This window comes from Lepisosteus platostomus, unplaced genomic scaffold (genome assembly GCF_059453375.1).
Source record: "Lepisosteus platostomus isolate fLepPlt1 unplaced genomic scaffold, fLepPlt1.hap1 Scaffold_40_H1, whole genome shotgun sequence".
NCBI classification, from domain to species: domain Eukaryota; kingdom Metazoa; phylum Chordata; class Actinopteri; order Semionotiformes; family Lepisosteidae; genus Lepisosteus; species Lepisosteus platostomus.
The window spans coordinates 80,001-100,000 of NW_028291664.1; the positions used below are offsets into that span (position 1 = coordinate 80,001).

General features: G+C 45.1%; 5 non-coding genes across 5 annotated transcripts; 4 read left to right on the forward strand and 1 right to left on the reverse strand.

Annotated features, from left to right (window-relative positions):
• The first annotated feature begins 6,610 nt into the window (after window positions 1–6,610).
• On the forward strand, window positions 6,611–6,692 carry trnas-cga (transfer RNA serine (anticodon CGA)). The gene has a single exon. It is a non-coding gene; the product is annotated as a tRNA-Ser (tRNA).
• Window positions 6,693–7,419: 727 nt separating this feature from the next.
• Window positions 7,420–7,561, forward strand: LOC148634014 (U4 spliceosomal RNA). The gene has a single exon (XR_015933710.1). It is a non-coding gene; the product is annotated as a U4 spliceosomal RNA (small nuclear RNA).
• A 5,282-nt stretch (window positions 7,562–12,843) lies between these two features.
• trnae-uuc (transfer RNA glutamic acid (anticodon UUC)) lies at window positions 12,844–12,915 on the reverse strand. The gene has a single exon. It is a non-coding gene; the product is annotated as a tRNA-Glu (tRNA).
• A 201-nt stretch (window positions 12,916–13,116) lies between these two features.
• trnah-gug (transfer RNA histidin (anticodon GUG)) lies at window positions 13,117–13,188 on the forward strand. Its single transcript has one exon. It is a non-coding gene; the product is annotated as a tRNA-His (tRNA).
• A 2,083-nt stretch (window positions 13,189–15,271) lies between these two features.
• On the forward strand, window positions 15,272–15,344 carry trnam-cau (transfer RNA methionine (anticodon CAU)). The gene has a single exon. It is a non-coding gene; the product is annotated as a tRNA-Met (tRNA).
• The last annotated feature ends 4,656 nt before the right edge of the window (window positions 15,345–20,000 follow it).

Consider the following 20,000-nt stretch of genomic DNA (forward strand, 5'->3'; position numbering starts at 1 on the left):
AGATTACTTTTGTGTCAGCGCGAAACGCCGTGTGCTGTCAGTATGATTTCATATTGCTCGTAGCGGCGTCTGGCTTTTGTCTGTCAAATGTTAGGTTGCGCTTCTTCATGCTGCATCGTCGGCATGAGTGGAGCTTTTTAAACGTCTGTACTTACTGCGCCCCATAAGAAATCGTTTGTCCCCATTCAAAAGAGATTGTGCGATGTCCTGCAGCGTTCGCAAAGCAAACCTTTGACAGTTTGAAAAGAGGAATTTATTCTGCTTCCTGTGCGTGCAGTAGTTACAAAGTTGAACGTCTTTACACGATCTGCTGCAGTTTTCAGTGGGTGGGCTTTGTCAAATGGCTTGGAAAAACGCACTGTGTTTCGGCTCGGGAAACATCATGAGCAGTGTCCTGCATGTTTTCTGTGTATAGCTGTCTTTTAACGCATACAGAATTCATTCGAAATCATTGATTTCTCCAATTAACAAGGGTCCCTTTTTGAACCTGCCAGAAGCATTCTTTCAATGTAACAGATTTACTCCGGGGAAGGGCAGCATGACATTGAGAGTAGCTCAAGCTTTCAGCACCTTTATCTGACTGCATGTATGCAGACACTGCTCAGAATCCCCTGTAAGATTCTCCTTCAATTCCGTTTTGCAGTGCTTTAGCTCTTTCAAAAGGCTTCGCTTTGCTAGTCACAATCCAAGGCTCATGACAGCATTTGAAAACATTCGCAACTGCGTTGGCCGGGAATCGAACCTGGGTTAACTGCTTTGAAGGCAGCTATGCGCAACACTGGCTCGCTCCAGAATAAATCTCACGTCGAGGGAATATTTTTTTCCATTTTACCGTGAGTCGGGCTCAGCTGCACAGAGGAGAGAGCAGAGCAAAGAGGTCACGGGGACAGGGGAGTCACACGCTGGCGGTTTGAATACGCGGAAGATCACTGAGGGATCCACAGTATATGGACCCTCCGTGCGCCATCAGTCCGCACTCCGTACTCTGAATCCTGCCATCCGAGTTAAGATCTCGGCGGAACCTGAGGCGCAGTTCCTTCTTAAAACGTAATCTGGTGAGCATTTCTAGAATCGTACTTGTATAGATGCAGCCTTTAATGTGTTGCTAGGTTAAAATTGATGACTTCTTGTATTTCAGTAGGCAACTGCCCTCTTGATTTCGGATTTAATTTCTTTATTACAGGGGCGCTTTTATGAAGACAGAGTCATGTTCAGGTACTTTGCTTGATGGAGGAAGCTCATTTCGGACTCTGTGATCTGCTCACCTGGAAAGGTCTGCTATACTACTACAAGAGAGAAGTAGAGTCTGGAAGAAGGGACAATTTTATGATGCTTTGGAAGATAATGTTTTTTTTTCTTATACTGAAAATGAAAGGTAGTTGTTTCTATATGGACTCAGTCTTTGGAATTTGTATATATATATTTCAGTGATCCCTCAGCCATTCCTTCTGTATTGTAATTCAATTTCTCTTTTAAAATTCCTTCCCCACTTCTAGGACCTGCAGTTGCTGAACTCCACAATGGCTTCTATTGGAAAGTCTGTGACTGAGACCAAGTAAGTGTTCACTTTTTTATGAAACCATTATTTATTTAGGAGCAATGAGCAATTCTTATATAAATGCAATAAAATCATTATGCTCAAACTATGAGAGAGAAAATTAAGGATAATTTAAGAAATCAGTCTTAGCTTGTTTCTATACACAGATGGTATTATTTATTTTCAAAGGAAACCCGCGAGGATTCCCCTGGTGTGCAAGATGTGCCTGAATACTCTTGATCAGCTTCCTGCTCACTTGAAGAGGGCGTGTATGAAGCACGCCACGGCAGAAAAGATCAGGATGGCCTCTCAACAGGCGAGGGAGGACATGATGAATCACCTGAAGAACGGGGTCATCGTGGATTACCACAGAATAGAGATCGTGTCTGGTGAGGCAAACAGGATAGTGGTTGTAAGACTGCTAGAGTCCTTGGGCCTTTTTGTACATGGGAAGCCTGAAGACACATTGGCAAGGTGAGATATTTTTAATCTGTAAGGCTTCTGTAGTTTCTTTTTGAAATCATTGTTACAACATATTATGTAAAAGCATGTTGAAAAGAATCTACCTGCATTCCAGCGGCCCTGAGCAAGAGGCCGCTGTCCAGGAGGAAGAGATGCCAGAGGCTGCTCTAGAAACTGAAACAGAAGCGGATAAGGAAGGGGAAGATGTGAGCTCTGAAGAACTCTATCAGCAGTAAGACTTTTTATTTTTCAGATGTATCTATTTTTTACTAAAATTCTAATTTGTCTTATAGGTATAAAATGTTTAAACCGGTGTTTTATATCCTTACAGGCCCTGAGTAGTTAAAAAGTATCAGCAGGCCGGAAGAGAGTGGCCCAAGCTGGACTCTATAGAAAGCACTCCCTGGATGCTCCTCTCCTGATTGGATTCAAACAGTACCTTACCAAGGATCTGGGAGTGGCAAATTATTCTCAGGAGGTATTTATTTTTTAAAGGCATTTAAAATTAAGCAATGGTATCTTCATTGTAAATGTTTTTATTTCTTAGCTTAAAATTCACCCATGTGAAATGATGTCAGCCATAAACATCATGACTCTATATTTCCTACCTGAATCTATTCTACTTAAATTATTACATTATACACAATTTGAGTTCATTTTAAAAAGTAAAAGGTAATGAAAGGAATGCATTTTCATAAGAAAGATAATACCGATATGCATGTGATAATCTTCCTTATATCATGTAGTGCATCATTTGGACACTTTGTGGGCTTCAAATACAAAGAAAATCATGTTCTATGGTACAAGATAAATACAAAACTTAAGCTTTTATTTTAATTAGATTTCTTTATAAAGCATAAGCAATCATTTATTACATCGCTTCTTGAATTAAATCTTTTGACAAGAGGTAAGACTTCTGTTACATTTAAACCCATGTTTAGCTGTGTTTTTTAGATTTAACTGAACCAATTTCTGTGTGTGATAATGTCCTTGAATTCTGACAACATCACACTAAATTACATGATATAAAACAGCTAATGTTTCTAGAGATAAAGTTTCTGAGATGCTTCTAATTACTTTTTATTACCAGGGACAGTTTAATTCACCTTGTACAGTACTGTAAGACCAAGATGCTTTTTTTAAAAGTTATTTAACATTTTATAGAACTTTGTCTACTATGGCAACATGATGTGCTTGGTGAAACTTGGAAAAATACTGCTTGGCCACTTATCTTAAGATAAAGATAGGATAAAGGTTTATCTTTTGCACCTACCTGACCCCCAGGGAAGGCCAATGCTTTCTAAGTTGATGGTTCCCTACAGTAGACTGTACTTTAATTTCAAAGGTAATGTATATTGACCCAAATCAGTTTTGGAATCCAATCTACTGACGAGATGGAGCACATCCTTTTTTCAGGATTTTAGCATCATATGTTTGGTATATTTAGTCCCTTATGCTGAAAGAAATGATCATAGAACATTTGGACACTTTGTGGGCTTGAAATACAAAGCAAATCATGTTCTATGGTACAAGATAAATACAAAACTTAAGCTTTTATTTTAATTAGATTTGTTTATAAAGCATAAGCAATCATTTATTACATTAATATATGTAAAAATAACATTTTAGCATCATACGTTTAGTATATTTAGTCCCTAATGCTGAAAGAAATGATCATAGAACATGACATCTAACCTTACCTGCGGTGTTTTTAATCCCTATTGCTCAATGCACGGTGAAAGCATTCCATACATGTGTCTGACAATGAGGAATGGGCCCCTGAGACAGTCATTTGCCTGTTTCACAAATGATCGTATTTTACTAGAGATTCTGTTTGGGATTCAGATGTGCATTCGGACAGCAATCCCTTTCAAGAAATGATATGTTCTGGATGAGGTCAAAGGTGCTGGAACACTGTATCTAGGATGTGTTTGCAGAGACTGTGTGTCTCCTGCTTCAACGCAGTGATAAACAGATGTGCTCCTTTAATTTATTGGTACATGCCCAGGGCAGTAAGCAGTCTGAGGATTTATTTCCAGATGGCATAGAGCAGTGAAGCAGTGAAGTAGTGCAAAACACTGGATCATTATATTATTAGAATCTATTCTACTTAAATTATTACATTATACTCAATTTGAGTTCATTTTAAAAAGTAAAAGGTAATGAAAGGAATGCATTTTCATAAGAAAGATAATACCGATATGCATGTGATAATCTTCCTTATATCATGTAGTGCGTCATTTGGACACTTTGTGGGCTTGAAATACAAAGAAAATCATGTTCTATGGTACAAGATAAATACAAAACTTAAGCTTTTATTTTAATTAGATTTGTTTATAAAGCATAAGCAATCATTTATTACATTAATATATGTGAAAATAACATTTTAGCATCATATGTTTAGTATATTTAGTCCCTAATGCCGAAAGAAATGATCATTTGTTTAACATGCACGGGTCGGTCTCAAAGGATGCAGTACTCCTGAAGGGTCTCAAACCCTCCATTTCGGATGCCTAGCTGTATCCCTCAGATGTGGCACCTCAGAATGACTTCTAACCTTACCTTTGGTGTATTCAGTCCCTATTGCTCAATGCACGGTGTACATACTGCATACATGTGTCTTGAGAATGAGGAATGGGCCCCTGAGATAATCATTTGCCTGTTTTACAAACAGGGACCTGGACCGTACAGGGCTCAAACCCGCGACCTTGGCGTTATTAGCACCACGCTCTAACCAACTGAGCTAACCGGCCTCAAGACAGTGCTCCTCTCTGTGCTGCAAAAAATTAAACTCAGGGAATTTCTTTTGTCCTCCTTTGAATAGAAAGCCGTGTAATTCAGTGTACGGGCTTTCTCGTGCAGTTTCATGGTTCTTGTAACCCAAATCCTACACTGGCCTGAAGTGCCCCCCCATTTCACAGCATTTTTCAGCTGATTTAAAATGTACCTAAAGGAGAAGCATTATTGAAGACCATCAATTACCAAGAGCATTTGTCAAAGGTTTTGGTGGTCATTTTAAATGACCACAGAGCACTGAGACCTCGGTTTTACATCTCATCCAAAAGACAGCGCCCTTTTACAACACAGCGTCTCCGTCACTATGCTGGGGCATTGGGACCCGCACAGACCTCAGGGTGAGCGCCCCCCTCACCCTGAAGACGGAACGGTTTAAAGACGGTTTTCAGGTGGCCGAGTGGTTAAGGCGATGGACTGCTGATCCATTGTGCTCTGCACGCATTGGTTCGAATCCCTTTCTCGTCGCTCTCCATGTCTGACACGTTTGACGTTGGCCATCCTGTCGTTTGCTCTGGTTGTAGAGCCGTACATTTTCTAGCGGTGGCTGAACATGGTATAGTAGGCTAACGTTGGTATCGAGCAGTGACAGTATTTACGTGCCGCTGCTGCCAAGTGGCTCTGGGTTGAGACCGCGTTTTCACTTACTTGCAACGCAAACGGAGAAAGCGATTTTTGACAGTCTCTCGAGAGACTGCGCTAGGTGTTTAGGGATAGACTTTGTCAGTTCCCCCTGGGATGATGGCCTCTCAAATAGTTTGTGATTCCCCTAGACGTTTATACAGTAGAAGCCTGCTTCGTGGCTTAAATCCAAGCTAAGGAAACGAGTTAGAGGTCTGATGCAGAACTGCGAATTCGATGAACGGGAACACTACAGTACATTGCACTGTATGTGTGAGGAAAGCTGCCCCCTTCTGTCCCTTGTCGACCGAACAGAGGACTGTAAAGGATACCGCCAAGAAACTTTAGGATGCTGGTTGGAATCCAGCTCCAACGAAGCCCCTTTGGGTGTTATGTCATCAAAAAGTAAGAACAGCGAATCTCCCGTTGATCAAAAGCGCAACAGAACTGTTTTCCGTGGAGCAGGTTTCAGACCCGTAGACCTGTTTTATTTGTAGGGCAGGGCGCATTCCCAAACGCGAATCTCCTGTTTTAGAAATGCTTTGGGCGGCGTGAAGTGAAAATAAGAAATGGGCTCCAGGTGCACATGGAAGCAATCAAGTGTTTCATCCGAGCTGTTTCAAAGACTGCCCAAGAGCTTTCCTTTCACAGAGGCGCAACGATTAATGATGGGGGTGCACCCTTCAATGCGCCTAACGACTCTAGGGAGTGATTGAGACGATTCGTAGCGTGTGCTCATTTCCCTCTATTCCCCGTGTTGCAGTGGTAGGATGACGTAAATTACTGCTTCGACACGTAATGGCATTATAATCAAGTGCAGGAGCTGAGGGCTTTTGTTTTGTTTCGTTTTCCATGGCGTTCGTAAGCGCGCAAATCAAAGGAAATTCCTGCGTCTAATAGGAATGTAAATGCTTTTGAAAGTGCAGTGTGGTGCAGCTTGTAAAATCCTTGTCCACATTTGTGGTTTGTTGATGTTTTTTCTGTCTGCCAAAGTTGCATTTTGACATCCGGACGGGGAGACTTTAGCATTTGAACGTGAAGCCAGCCTTAAACCCTCTGAGGCGTGTCTGTCTGCCGGCACGTATTTTGTGAAAGGTATTTATTTTTTTTAACGGAGAGCGACTTTGAAAAAGTTTCCGCAGCCACCTCGCACTCCGTGTTAGATTATAGGAGGAATGCGGCGGCGGCGAGCTCGCTGTAGTCGTGGCCGAGTGGTTAAGGCGATGGACTCGAAATCCGTTGGGGACTCCCTGCGCAGGTTCGAATCCTGCCGACTACGGCGTCTGCCGCACGTCGCCTTGTGCCTGCGCGGCAAAGGCGAAGTGTCGCTTCTCCTTTCCTGGTACTATAGAAATGCTAAATCGCTTGGCCCCGCTGCCATGGAAATCAATTCTTCAGATAACCACACATTTTGCGTTCGCACCTCTGGTGCTCTACTTATGCCTTTGAAAACCTAATGAATAAAGCTGAAAGAACCGACATGATATGTAGGTGCTCGTAAAGCACGCAGTAAAGAACTGTTAACAGCAAGGGTTTCAGTGGGTTAACTGAGGAGAAGGCGTGTTCGCTAATTGTTGACTTTTTATTTGGTGTTAGAAACACTCTTACTGTGCATGACGTGCAACAAATGTAGCCACAGAAATTGCATCACGCTTTCATGACGTTAGGATTTGTTTGTGCAACATCCGAGAAGAGTACTTGTGGCTTGAATGTGAACTGTACGTGCCCGCCCCCTTTCCTCTGTAGTGCATGAGTTCCTCCCGGCATGCCCTTCGTCATTGTTCTGTAATCTTGTATTTAAAGGGTTGTATTTCTGCTGCTGAAAATAAGCAACGGTTTTCTCACAACGCCCTTTGTTCCCGACGGAGCCCTTGTCTGTCATGAAATTCTTCAAAACCTCAAGCTAGAAGAAGAAGACGACAAATATGAAGCGTTACAGCAACGACATGCCATGAGACGATCGATAACGATTTCCATAGGATCCCCGCGGTTGCCTGGCAACCGTCAGCTTTGCGCAGTGGCAGTATCGTAGCCTGTGAGGTTTAGCCGAGGCGCGATTATTGCTAGTTGAAAACTTTTCCCAATACCCCGCTTCCACCGGTTTGCAATACAATCGGCGAAAGCAATTTTTGACAGTCTCGTCAGAGACTGAGCAAGGTGTTTAAAGACAGATTTTGTCATGGTGACATCATGGTAGAAAGAAAGAGCTTGTTACGTCTCAACAGAAACGCTCTTTAGCTCTTTCAGCGTTATGCAGAGAACAGCGTCTGTCGAGATCACTTTTGAGTCAGCGCGAAACGCCGTGTGCTGTCAGTTTGGTTTCGTATTGCTCGTAGCGGCGCCCGGCTTTTGTCTGTCAAACGTTAGGTTGCGCTTCTTCATGCTGCATCGTCGGCATGAGTGGAGCTTTTTAAACGTCTGTACTTACTGCGCCCCCGAAGAAATCGTTTGTCCCCGTTCAAAAGAGATTGTGCGATGTCCTGCAGCGTTCGCAAAGCAAACCTTTGACAATTTGAAAAGAGTGTTTCGGCTCGGGAAACATCATGACCAGTGTCCTGCATGTTTTCTGTGTATAGCTGTATTTTAAAGCATACAGAATTCATTCGAAATCATTGATTTCTCCAATTAACAAGGGTCCCTCTTTTAACCTGCGAGAAGCATTCTTTCAATGTAACAGATTTACTCCGGGGAAAGGATTCAGAGTCCGGAGTGCGGACTGATGGCGCACAGAGGGTCCATATACTGTGGATCCCTCAGTGATCTTCCGCGTATTCAAACCGCCAGCGTGTGACTCCCCTGTCCCCGTGACCTCATTGCTCTGCTCTGTCCTCTGTGCAGCCGAGCCCGACTCACGGTTTAAGTGAAAAAAAATATGCCCTCAACGTGAGATTTACTCTGGAGCGAGGATAGATGTTACCTTTTTATCATTGAACAGGATGTATGTGATGTGGCGACTAGGTTCAATTTTGTATCCTCTTTAAAAGATTAAGGACTGGGGTGAGCGTGATTTACCACCCTTTCAGCTAAGAACCCGACTTCCGCACCGTTTAAGCTGCATAGACTCGGTCGATTAACTCGTCTCCGTTAGCAGGGTTAAGGTTAAAGAAAAAAAACATTGCTGACTTCTTTTTTTTTTGCCAGCCGCTAGCGCTGATTAGCAAGGTTTGTATTTCATGTTTTGCAAGTTGCATCCATTTTAAGAAAAACAAGTCGTTCATGACAGGAAATGAATGCTTGCATTTAATTAAGTCTAGCCGTAGGCAGTTGTCCATAATGACCAGTTCTGTTCGAGAAGACAGAACAAAAAAGGCACCGCTGGGAATCGGAGCCAGGGTCGCCTGTTTACTAGACAGGCGCCTTAAGCAACTAAGCCACGGCGTCCCGGGAGGGCTGTCCTTTTGCAGCCACTTGGACACACCACTCAGACACATCTGCATTCGGTGTGTGCTCCGCCTGCTCGCTGAGCAAGTTGCCACCTTTACATACAATAGCAACATCAACACCAAGAGAAAGGGTGACAAATGGCTTTTATCTGGAACTTTTCATGTCCAAGGAGCTCAATGTGCTTTCTGTGTACAACAGGGCCACTGAACTCCACACTGGCCACTGAACCACAGCAGTGGCTTGCTGGCTTGACATCTCCCAAGGAAAATGTTGAAATCGCATGTGGAACAGGAAAATGACCCTCGAGTATGAGGGAAAAAAAAGAAAAAGATCATCTGGAGTGCGCCAACCCATGTCTGGACAGCCCAGTGTCGTCGACGAGGTGGCCGAGTGTTTAAGGCAATGGACTGCTAATCCATTGTGCTCTTCACGCATGGGTTCGAATCCCATCCTCGTCGCGCTCCATGTCTGACACGTGTGCCTGTTCGGCGTTGGCCCTTCTGTCGTTTGCTCTGGTTCTAGAGCCGTACATTTTCTAGCGGTGGCTGAACATGGTATAGTAGGCTAACGTCGGTATCGAGCAGTAACAGTAACGGTATTTACGTGCCGCTGCTGCCAAGTAGCTCTGGTTTGAGACCGCGTTTTCACTTACTTGCAACGCAAACAGAGAAAGCGATTTTTGACAGTCTCTCGAGAGACTGCGCTAGGTGTTTAGGGATAGACTTTGTCAGGTCCCCCTGGGATGGTGGCCTCTCAAATAGTTTGTGATTCCTCTAGAAGTTTATACAGTAGAAGCCTGCTTCGTGACTTAAATCCAAGCTAAGGAAACGAGTTAGAGGTCTGATGCAGAACTGCGAATTCAATGAAGGGGAACACTACAGTACATTGCACTGTATGTGTGAGGAAAGCTGCCCCCTTCAGTCCCTTGTCGACCGAACAGAGGACTGTAAAGGATACCGCCAAGAAACTTAAGGATGCTGGTTGGAATCCAGCTCCAAAGAAGCCCCTTTGGGTGTTATGTCATCAAAAAGTAAGAACAGCGAATCTCCCTTTGATCAAAAGCGCAACAGAGCTGTTTTCCGTGGAGCAGGTTTCAGAGCCGTAGACCTGTTTTATTTGTAGGGCAGGGCGCATTCCCAAACGCGAATCTCCTGTTTTAGAAATGCTTTGGGCGGCGTGAAGTGAAAATAAGAAGTGGGCTCCAGATGCACATGGAAGCAATCAAGTGTTTCATCCGAGCTGTTTCAAAGACTGCCCAAGAGCTTTCCTTTCACAGAGGCGCAACGATTAATGATGGGGGTGCACCCTTCAATGCGCCTTACGACTCTAGGGAGTGATTGAGACGATTCGTAGCGTGTGCTCATTTCTCTCTATTCCCCGTGTTGCAGTGGTAGGATGACGTAAATTACTGCTTCGACACGTAACGGCATTATAATCAAGTGCAGGAGCTGAGCCACGGCGCCCCAGGAGTGTTGTCCTTTTGCAGCCACTTAGACACACCTTTAGAAAAACATTTTGTTAACAGGCATTCTGCCTCAGCCTAAACACCTATAGCTTGCAAAGCGCATGCTATTAGACAGGCACCTCTGCAAGACCTTAAGAGTCTCTTAAACTAGTGATAGTAAGGTGTTCCCAATGGGCGATGTTCGGCTTTCAAATCATCTCTCCGTGGAAGCGCCGAGATGCAGCTGTTTAAGGCTTAGAAGCAGCTGACTGTTTCACTACCTAGCTGATCACTGTCAGTCAGGGAGCTTAGAGGTGAAAAGCCTGTCTGAGAGACAATTCGCCGTCGATCAGTTCAATATGTTCCGTACCAGCTCGGCGCACCCGAGATCATCTTGGTAGCCGTGTAGCTCAGATGAGTGAGAGCGTGTGTGTGTACCACCGTGATTGGATGCCGGCCCTTCTCAGGTCACAGTAAACCTTCTGCTCAAAAAAAGTGAGGTAAAACCTCACTCTGCACAGTAAAACCTCAAAAAAAGTGAGGTTTTATTTAATCTCTGACCAAGGGAAACGTTTCATTTTTTCAAAGAAATGTTTGTTAAATAATGAAGTCATAGTTCTATGGGATTCAATCATAGACCGTGTGACATGGAAGTCAGGAACCTAACCCACAGCACCACCAGCACAGTCACATGCTGAGTGCTGAAAAAGCACTACAGAAACATTATCGACAGACAATGTACAGTGTGTACTATTCTTGTGTTGCGGTACATGAATATAATTATATCGTTATTAATTTCTAATTTATAACTTTACTTTATAAATTTATTAACGTTATTAATTAATTTCACGACGCACAGACAGGGCGCGGGGAGCCGCCGCCTGCAAACACAGCTCCAGGCAGGACTCCACTCCGCAGGAGGCGCAGAGCAGAGGAGATGGGCAGAGACCTGAGCTGCTGTTGCTGCAGACGCTGTCTTTTCTGCACTCGGGGTAGGAGTGAATGTTGAGTTGCCCTTAGAAATGAAGCAGAGCACTTCAACGGCACGGGTGTGTGTGTGTGCGTGCACCTGGTGAGTCTGGGAGACAGATCGAACCTGGGCTAAAAGAGAGGGGGCTTAGCCCTCTTCCATTTGCTACTTCAAAGTTGTACAACCCATTTGTATCTGCTAGGCGGCGCAGTCGTCGTGCACAAAGAACGCTTTGAAAAGCGTCAAAGGCAAGTCATTCCGAGTTGGTCGTTTGTGTTTTCCGTTCAGACGCGAAATGCTGAAATGATCTCTCGGCTCCTCGGTTGTCATTTCTGCTCCGTAAAGGAATCACAGCACGCGTCGCCTTCCAGCACGCTGGGTCGGGACACGATGCCGGGGGTCGGAACGTGCGATGTCTTCCTCGTTAGTATAGTGGCAAATATCCCCGCCTGTCATGCAGGAGACCGGGGTTCGATTTCTCCGACGAGGAGTAGCTTTTCTTTTACCTCCTTAGAGAAAGAACTGCCTTTCACTTCTCTATTTTCTAACACAGCGTCGTGCACCTTTTCATTGCTCTCGCTTTCAGAGCCTCCGCACGGCACACGACTCGACATCAGGAAGCACATTGAAGTGAAAGCAGGGAGCGCTGCGACATGCACTGTGCAGATCCCGCCACACTAAGAGGTGAGTGGGTCTGTTCGATGCACAAAGAACGCTTTGATAAGCGTCAAAGGAAGTCATTCCGAGTTGGTCGTTTGTGTTTTCCGTTCAGACGCGAAATGCTGAAATGATCTCTCGGCTCCTCGGTTGTCATTTCTGCTCCGTAAAGGAATCACAGCACGAGTCGGCTTCCAGCACGGTGGGTCGGGCCACGATGCCGGGGGTCGGAGAGAGCGATGTCTTCCTCGTTAGTATAGGACCTGTCACGCGGACCTGTCACCTGTCTCCACCTGTCACGCGCGAGACCGGGGTACATCAGGACGTGCATTGAAGTGAAAGAAGGATGCGCTGCGACATGCACTGTGCAGATCCCGCCACACTAAGAGGTGAGTGGGTCTGTTCGATCACAGCGCTAGGTGAATCCCCAATCCCCTTTTGTGCGTGGCGACAAAAGAAGTCTGTTTCCACCCGGGGACTTTTCGCGTGTGAGGCGAACGTGATAACCACTACACTACGGAAACTGTGGTAAGATGTGCTCAGCGGCCCAGCGCTGAGCTTCGCCAATGCGATTCAGCTGCTTCCAGTGCCTTTATTGGAGTGCGCTGATAGACCGTGCTCTCTCTCCAGAGACCAGCACGCCTGTCATGGACGGAGCAGGAAAGGCGGCGTCACATTCTACAGCCCTCTCCACGCAATCGACGAAATCGGGCTACTGAAGTGGAGAAAATCGCCTCTCCAGAAAGTGCAAATATCATCTTGGAGAGTATAAATCCTATTGCCGAAGGTCAGCCCTGTCTACCAGAGTGACCCTCCCACCTCCTGCAGCGATGGTCAGCTCGTCTCACACGCGAGAAGTTTCGGCTGGAAACAAGCGCCCCCTCTTCTCGCACGTTTTGCACGTTGAGTAGTTTTAATGCGGCTCCTTCGTACACAGTGCTGATCTTTTGGAAAGCAGGAGGCAAAATTGACACGTTCCCATACCGGGAGTCGAACCCGGGCCGCCTGGGTGAAAACCAGGAATCCTAACCGCTAGACCATATGGGAGTGCACAACCCTGTTGTTCCGGGCATCATGCAAGCAAACTACATAAATATGAGAAAACACGCAAGAGAGTTGTCACTCAGAGTGTCGAAGGGTCGATGTATACTGGGGCTCAGTTGAAATGCAACGTCAGGACTTTCCCGAATTATGTCACACGAAGAGAGCACAGCCTTTTCCGCCCTGCCATGTGTGTATCGGTAACTCGCCGTGATCGTATAGTGGTCAGTACTTTGCGTTGTGGCCGCAACAACCCCGGTTCGAATCCGGGTCACGGCAGAATAGGGGCGTCTGCTTTTACTACTTGCACGAATGAAGGCAAAAAAAAGCCAATTGATGTGAACGAACGGCGCTTTACAGAGGAGTACTGCCTGACTGGATCGTTGATGAACGACAGGGACCACTCCGACCTCTTCTCGGGTTTCTTCAATGACTTACTAAGGATCTTCTTCACATTCGCCCATGCAGGGGAAGCCAGTTACACCAAAGCAAACGCAGGAAAGTGCAATTCAAGCAGAGACCAGGAGGGACTTGTTTACACCGAGAGTGGTCGGAGAATGGAACAATGCGTCCAGCCCTGTTGCTGGAGCCGATTCTTGATGAGATCTTGGGCTCACTAAGAAGCCCCCACTGGATGCTAATCTTTCTGTTGTTCTTGCAGGTCCTGCGCTGCTTTTGAGCCGACAGAGCTCGTCCTGATCTGTCGGCACAGCCCAATTGCAAATGATCGGCTCCGCATACAGAAGGAACGTGCGTTTGGTACAAGAGTGCATGAAGGCACCGGAAATACATTGGGAACAAATGACTGGTGGTTCAAGACCTCTGTGAAGTGCAGGAGCGTGCAAGAAGGGGCTGTTTTCACCCGGTCTCGAACCTGGGACCTTTCACATGTTAGGCAAACGTGATAACCACTACACTACGGAAACCTGTAGGGTTTGTTGCTGGTGTATCGCTTGCGTTTCGGGCTGAGAAAGGGACGCGTCATTTTAGGCAGGGGGCGCTGGAGAGAGGAACAAAGGGAGCGATGAAACAAAATGCCGAAACCCGGGATCGAGCCAGGGACCTTTAGAACATACTCTCACGAATCGTTAGAATATGTGCGTTTGATCATCAATTGCATAACAACCACATTCGTTCGACTTGAGCCCTCAAGCTCATAGTTTTCAAATCTTGAAAGCTGTCATTGAGCACATCATAGTCTGCAGTACGCCCCGTAACTTGCGTACTTCAACAGAAAGAAGAGCAGACAGCTCCATAAATATGCGAGGCGCAGAGAGTGCAAGGCGAGCCGCACACGTTTCGGTGGCTGAGAGAGGGCAGTTTTTGCTTCTGCATTTCCCAAGTAAGGACGCCTGACAACAAGCGATCGCGGTGCTCATTTACGACATAGTGGTGATGAGTTTTCAGTACGTGTTCTTTTGAACGAGCAATGAGGTTGCTGCCTTGGACAGCTGACTGCACGCTCTCATTGTGCCACGTGATGAGTATTCACCAGGCTCGTTCAGTCATTAGTCACATTCCATCGTTTGCCATAAGCAGATGCTGCAAGGTGATGTGGATATCAGTTCCCAGTCTTGTGGACGAGGACAAAAAGAGCACACAAGGGCTCAGCTGGGAATTGAACCCGGGACCTCCCACACCCTAAGCAAGAATCATACCCCTAAACCAATGAGCCACGGCAGCACTTTCTATTTTATTCTGTCAGCGAGCTTGAGGACGGGGGAGAGGCGTCATTCGCTCGTCCAGTCAGACCTTCATCAATAAGTCAAGAAAGCCGCAATTACAAGACTGCCTTGCAGACGAAGGGCAGTGAACTGCACCCGGTAAGAGGGGAACAAGCGGCACTAGGCGACACCGAGGCATGAGCTCCAGCGAGGGGGGTTAGCTTGCATGGTACAGCGCTCGCTTTGCATGCGTGAGGTAGCGGGATCATTTCCCACGTCCTCCAGGTGTGTGCTTAGAGCTTGATGTGCCGAAAGGTGTCCTTTAGCCTGTGGTCACACCTTGCATGGAGAGCGTCATGCAGCTGTCAATCATTTCGCAGCCACGCCCCCTCTTCATCTTCTCTCTGCCTTAAGCGTCTCCGCCACTCTCTCTTGACATTTCATGTCAGCATGTCAGAAGTCCGAGTGACGTTTTTAATGGCTGAGTGAGGGCACGATGCTGAAGCAGAGAGGCCACTTCAGCCAGAGAGACTTGTGCTAGGTGAGATCTGAAAAACGGACTCGCAACAGAAACAGACCAAAAAAGTATCGGTGAGATCAAAAGGCAAATGCAACATCCAGCAGAGGGCGTCTAAAGATTAGGGAACGGGCGACTGAAATCCATATGAGGCAAACTTTCCGGCTGTGCACCGCAGCTGGCCTCGTTGGCGTAGTTGGTAGCGTGTCAGTCTCATCATCTGAAGGTCCTGAGTTTGATCCTCACACGGGGCAGGGCTGCTTGCTCTTTTCAAACACTTGCGGCAACTGTTCGCTCATAACCACGTCTGGAATGCGTGACCTTTACACGGGGGAGAAGCAACGCCGCATCCTTTTTCTAAAGAACATTCACATTCAGAAATAAGTCAAGAAATTTGACATTACTTTTGCTGTCAGCCTGCCTATGTTGCCAAAGAAAGATTCACTCGGCGTCAACATGACAGAACAGCGATCACTTGAAAACACTGTTCCACACTCCGTAAGCAAGAACTTCAGTGTTTGCAGTCACCCGATATGCCGATAGTCAAAGGAGCACAAAACACGAAGCGTCAAAAGACAAGATGAGTTGATGGAAAGAGCGTTGAATTGATGAGCACAAAAGTTCAGCTCATACAATAGGCAACGAAGGTCCCGGCGTCATCATTGCACTTGAAAGGACTGCCTTGCAGACTAAGGGCAGTGGGAGGTTGCTGTTTTGAGATGGAGGCATTGGGATGGAGGGCTGAGATCTATTCTTCTTAAGGAATTCTTCATCGTGAAAGATCGGTCCACAGGTCATCCAAAGAACTTACAAATTTTTGGGACTCTTCCGGAAGGGAGTGAAGTGCTCAAACACATGACATGCCCCCTTGATCTCACATGCACAATTCTGCTGCAACATGCACAGCTACCGTCCACACCAGGCAGTGGGGCTTCAGCAGAATTTGCTACGCCACCTGCAATTACATATCCAGCTGCACACATATACATGGCCCCTCTGTCCTTTTCAGGATCTCAAAAAAAAGCATAGCGTGGTTTTCCTGCAACCTGATTGACTGCATCTCCCTCAGAATGTGCCCCGTTGCATTCATTGCTGAAGCAGGACGGAGGCTAACGGGCATGCCAGAACAGTTAGGCTCAGCGAAAATAGGCTCTCCAAAATATTGTGGTTGTAGTGGAAGAAATATGGTTTAAATTGTACCTTGGTATTTCAAACTCTCTCTAGAATGTTATCCATTTCTATTTTATTTTGACAGGAACTGGCTAATGACACTAGATGAAAAGAGAAGAAAGAAAACACAACGTTTCGGCCGTGGAGCCTTCTTCAGGTGTGAGGGCTCCACGGCTGAAATGTTGTGTTTTCTTTCTTCTCTTTTAAGCATGGAATAGACCTATTACTTGTTCCTTTGCAGCCTACGCATGCTGACACAGCTCCCCACCTGAACTGCTAATGATGCCTGGTAGTTTGTGGTACTTGGGTATTGTCTTATGTTTGCTCAAACTGCATATGTGTGATTGCATATTTTTGGGTATTTTCATATGTCAATATTTAATTCACTGACATTCCTGTATGCTTGGAAGAAAGGTAGATTGGATTTGGCACAGGATGCCTGCCCATATTTGTTGATCATTGTTGGGCTGGAAAAACAATGATAAAAAGTGTATGAAAAAAGCTCTCTCCAATATTTCCCTTCTCTTCGCCATGGTTACACTGCCCATTCTTTCCATCTTTTGTCCTTCTACAAAGATTCCAGGGCTCTTTTTCCACCATAATATCAGAATTTTTTTTTTCTCTTTTAAAGGCTGTAGGTGGGGTGTGATGGACTGTACCACTATCATAGAATATTTTTTCAGGACACATCGCAGTTCCATAGTAGAATTTATCAATAGTAGAATTCCATAGGACATTATTTACCAACATATTACCCAGTGTGAGACTCTGCCAGTAAACCTCAGAGCATTGAGTTCTCCACTGATAAAGATGGCTGTCTGAAGTCATGAAATCCACTGCTGGGATGCCTGAGAGACAGTAATTGAATCTTGGCTGGAATTAGGCTTTCTATTAGTGTTGATCTTTGGGAATTATGTGGTAAAAAGGGAAAACTCCTTTACTTTAGTCACTTTGAATGTTCAAATGTACAGAACCTGCAAAACTAAGCAATGAAAAAAATCCATCACCACTCTCATGATAGCATAACTCATAGTCTCTGCTGTTATGTAACTGTTAGGAATCCCTGGTGGGAAGATACACGGACCATGTGCAGACGCAGGCACGGGTGATAGATGAGGCAGGCGAACAAACCAAAACGAGAGGCAAGGTCGTAGTCAAAAGGCGAAAGGCAAGTCGTAATCCAGGAAGTTCTCCGGTAGCAGACAGTCCGAGGCGAGAGGCGAGGTGCAAAGTTGAAAAGGCAGAAGGGGAATCCAAAATCCAGAATAAACGAGGTACGGGGAAAAACGCCAGGTAGAGCTCTCAAGGAGTAGACTCAATACCGAGCAGTGGGAAGCAGGTGAAGATGGTTTAAATAGCAGTGCGCACCGCACAGTGAGTGTGCGGAGGTGGTTTAACTCGTGCGGCGGCGTTTGTTAATAATCACCCGCTGCTGGGGCTGATTAGCTTGCTTACGCTTTGGTCTTGACTGCCTGGTGGTCGTGACAGTAACAATACACACTTTCAATTTTCTTATCGCCTGTCTCCAGAGAGAATGTTGTTAGTGCTGATGACCTTGAATTAGACCTTGTTGACTCTGTAAAACAATCTTCCTCTGCTTAGATTTTCACTCAGATTGATTTTGTTCTCAGATTATTCCTGGCAGGACTGAGTTTCTTGGAAATGAAAAGTGAAAGAAAAAGTACAGAAGATCAGCAACATTGAATATACAACATTGTGCAGTGAGATTTTTAAATGTATTAGCTGCTATCCTGTGCTAGAGCCTGTCATGGTAAGCAGTGGATGACAGGATCTAGCACAGATACTAATGAAACACTGTTAATGAAAGATAAAACACTTGAGTCTTATTTTAGTTTTCCATTTCCCTTTCATTTGTGATGTACTGTACAACAGGCCACAGAACATGCACAAAAACAGATATGCACACATTCACACCAGGCAATGACAGTCTGCCCAGTCAGAATCTGAGCTGAGGTATCAGAATTCTGAATTCCCTGAATTCTGTCATGGATCATCCACAATAAGGGCAATGTTTGAACACGAGGATCCCCAGGAGAGAGCCTAGTAACATAAATCTTGGAGCAAAAGCAGATGATTATCTTCATAGTTTGTGTGGTTGAGCCAAAGTTGAGCATGAGGATATGTGAGTCACCATTCTTAGAAATGGATCCAACTTCAGACAGGCGTCAAAAGTAAGAGTATACAGTGCTGGGGCAATGACACTTCAATGATCAGAAGGATAACAAGAGTTTTAATGCATTGAAATTGATTTTCTGGTGATGCACACTGTCATGGGACTATTAATTTTTTAAGGATCACTTACTGACGTCAGACAGCTGCCAATTCTCCAGACTGGAAGGATGAACAGTTTATCCCCCTAGGTACCATATTTCCATATTTCGAAGCATTGGAATAATACATGTCATACAGCAACATAAAAACAGGAAGACAAGTATCACAGCCCCTATAATCGGTGTTAGTAACTTAAAAGAAAAACATTCCCCCTGGCCCAAACAGTGATTCTAACCAGGAGAGAAAAGCCGGTGTATCTTTTATGCCTCTCTCTTTATTCACCTTGTCTTTTAGTTCTTTCAAATGCTGAATAGCGAGCGTAAGATTTCCGTAATCATAGTCATTAGCTGGAATATATGTACAACAGGAGTCTCCTACTAAAGCATAGACTCCTCCAGATGCTGCATTTTGAAGGTCCAGCACGAACCTGTTCTGAAGTACCATTAATCTAACTCCCCTTAATTCTTGTTTGATAGCGTCTAAGCCTTCTAACGTGATATTAATAAAAGAGTACATTTCATAAAAAGTCGCATGGGTGAGGCTGTAGAATGAGGCATTAAAGCACATATATAACAAGATGCATTAAATTTCTTTAACTTTACAGTATGATTTATAAATTTATACCACAAATTACTCATATCCCCCTCATTATCAGTTTCATTCAGCCAGTTTGTATACAAAGAGGCTTCGTGTTTAGATTCTTCCTCTTTTGGGGTGGTGACAGGCTTCTACATAAAAAGGAAAAAGGCTGTGCACATCAGTCCCAAGCAGGTTATCCCCATCTGTCCTTGTGGAGACATCACTCCTGCGCTTTGCTCAGTTCGTTTGTGACCTTTTTACAGTGGGAAGCATGAATCCAGGGCACCATTTCTGTGACCTTCACAGCAGTGGCAGTGGTCAGCAGCACCTGGTACAGCCCCCTCCACCTGAGTGAACACCATTTCTTTTTCCTGAAGTCTTTCACCAGAATCCAGTCTCCTTATTCACTCATTAGTTCTTACAGCACAGGTAAATCCCTGTGGGCTGGAGCCCAGCATAATCTTAGGCTTTTTTGGTCAACATTGGTCAACAGATTGGTCAACAACTGGGTAATAACTCTTAGAAAAATCTACACATTGTTCCCCTGCCTCAGCTGTGACGTTTTGCAGAACAATTCTAGCTGAAGTTGTAAAATTTCTCTTTGTTCCGTTCCTGCAAAACATCTTATTATGAACAAACAAACCACAAAAATCATTTGCATCTAGGGGAATCACTCCCAAGGGTAACCCCCCTTAAAACTATATTGTTCTACCCATCAGGTTCTGCCACTAGATAAGAGAACCTTTCCCATGAAACCATTTTTTGACCTTCATGATCCCTTCAGGGCGTACAATTAGCACAGAAGCAGCAGCTTTAGTCCACATGTTTTTCAAACAGGATATTAACGATATGATCATAACGAATAATAC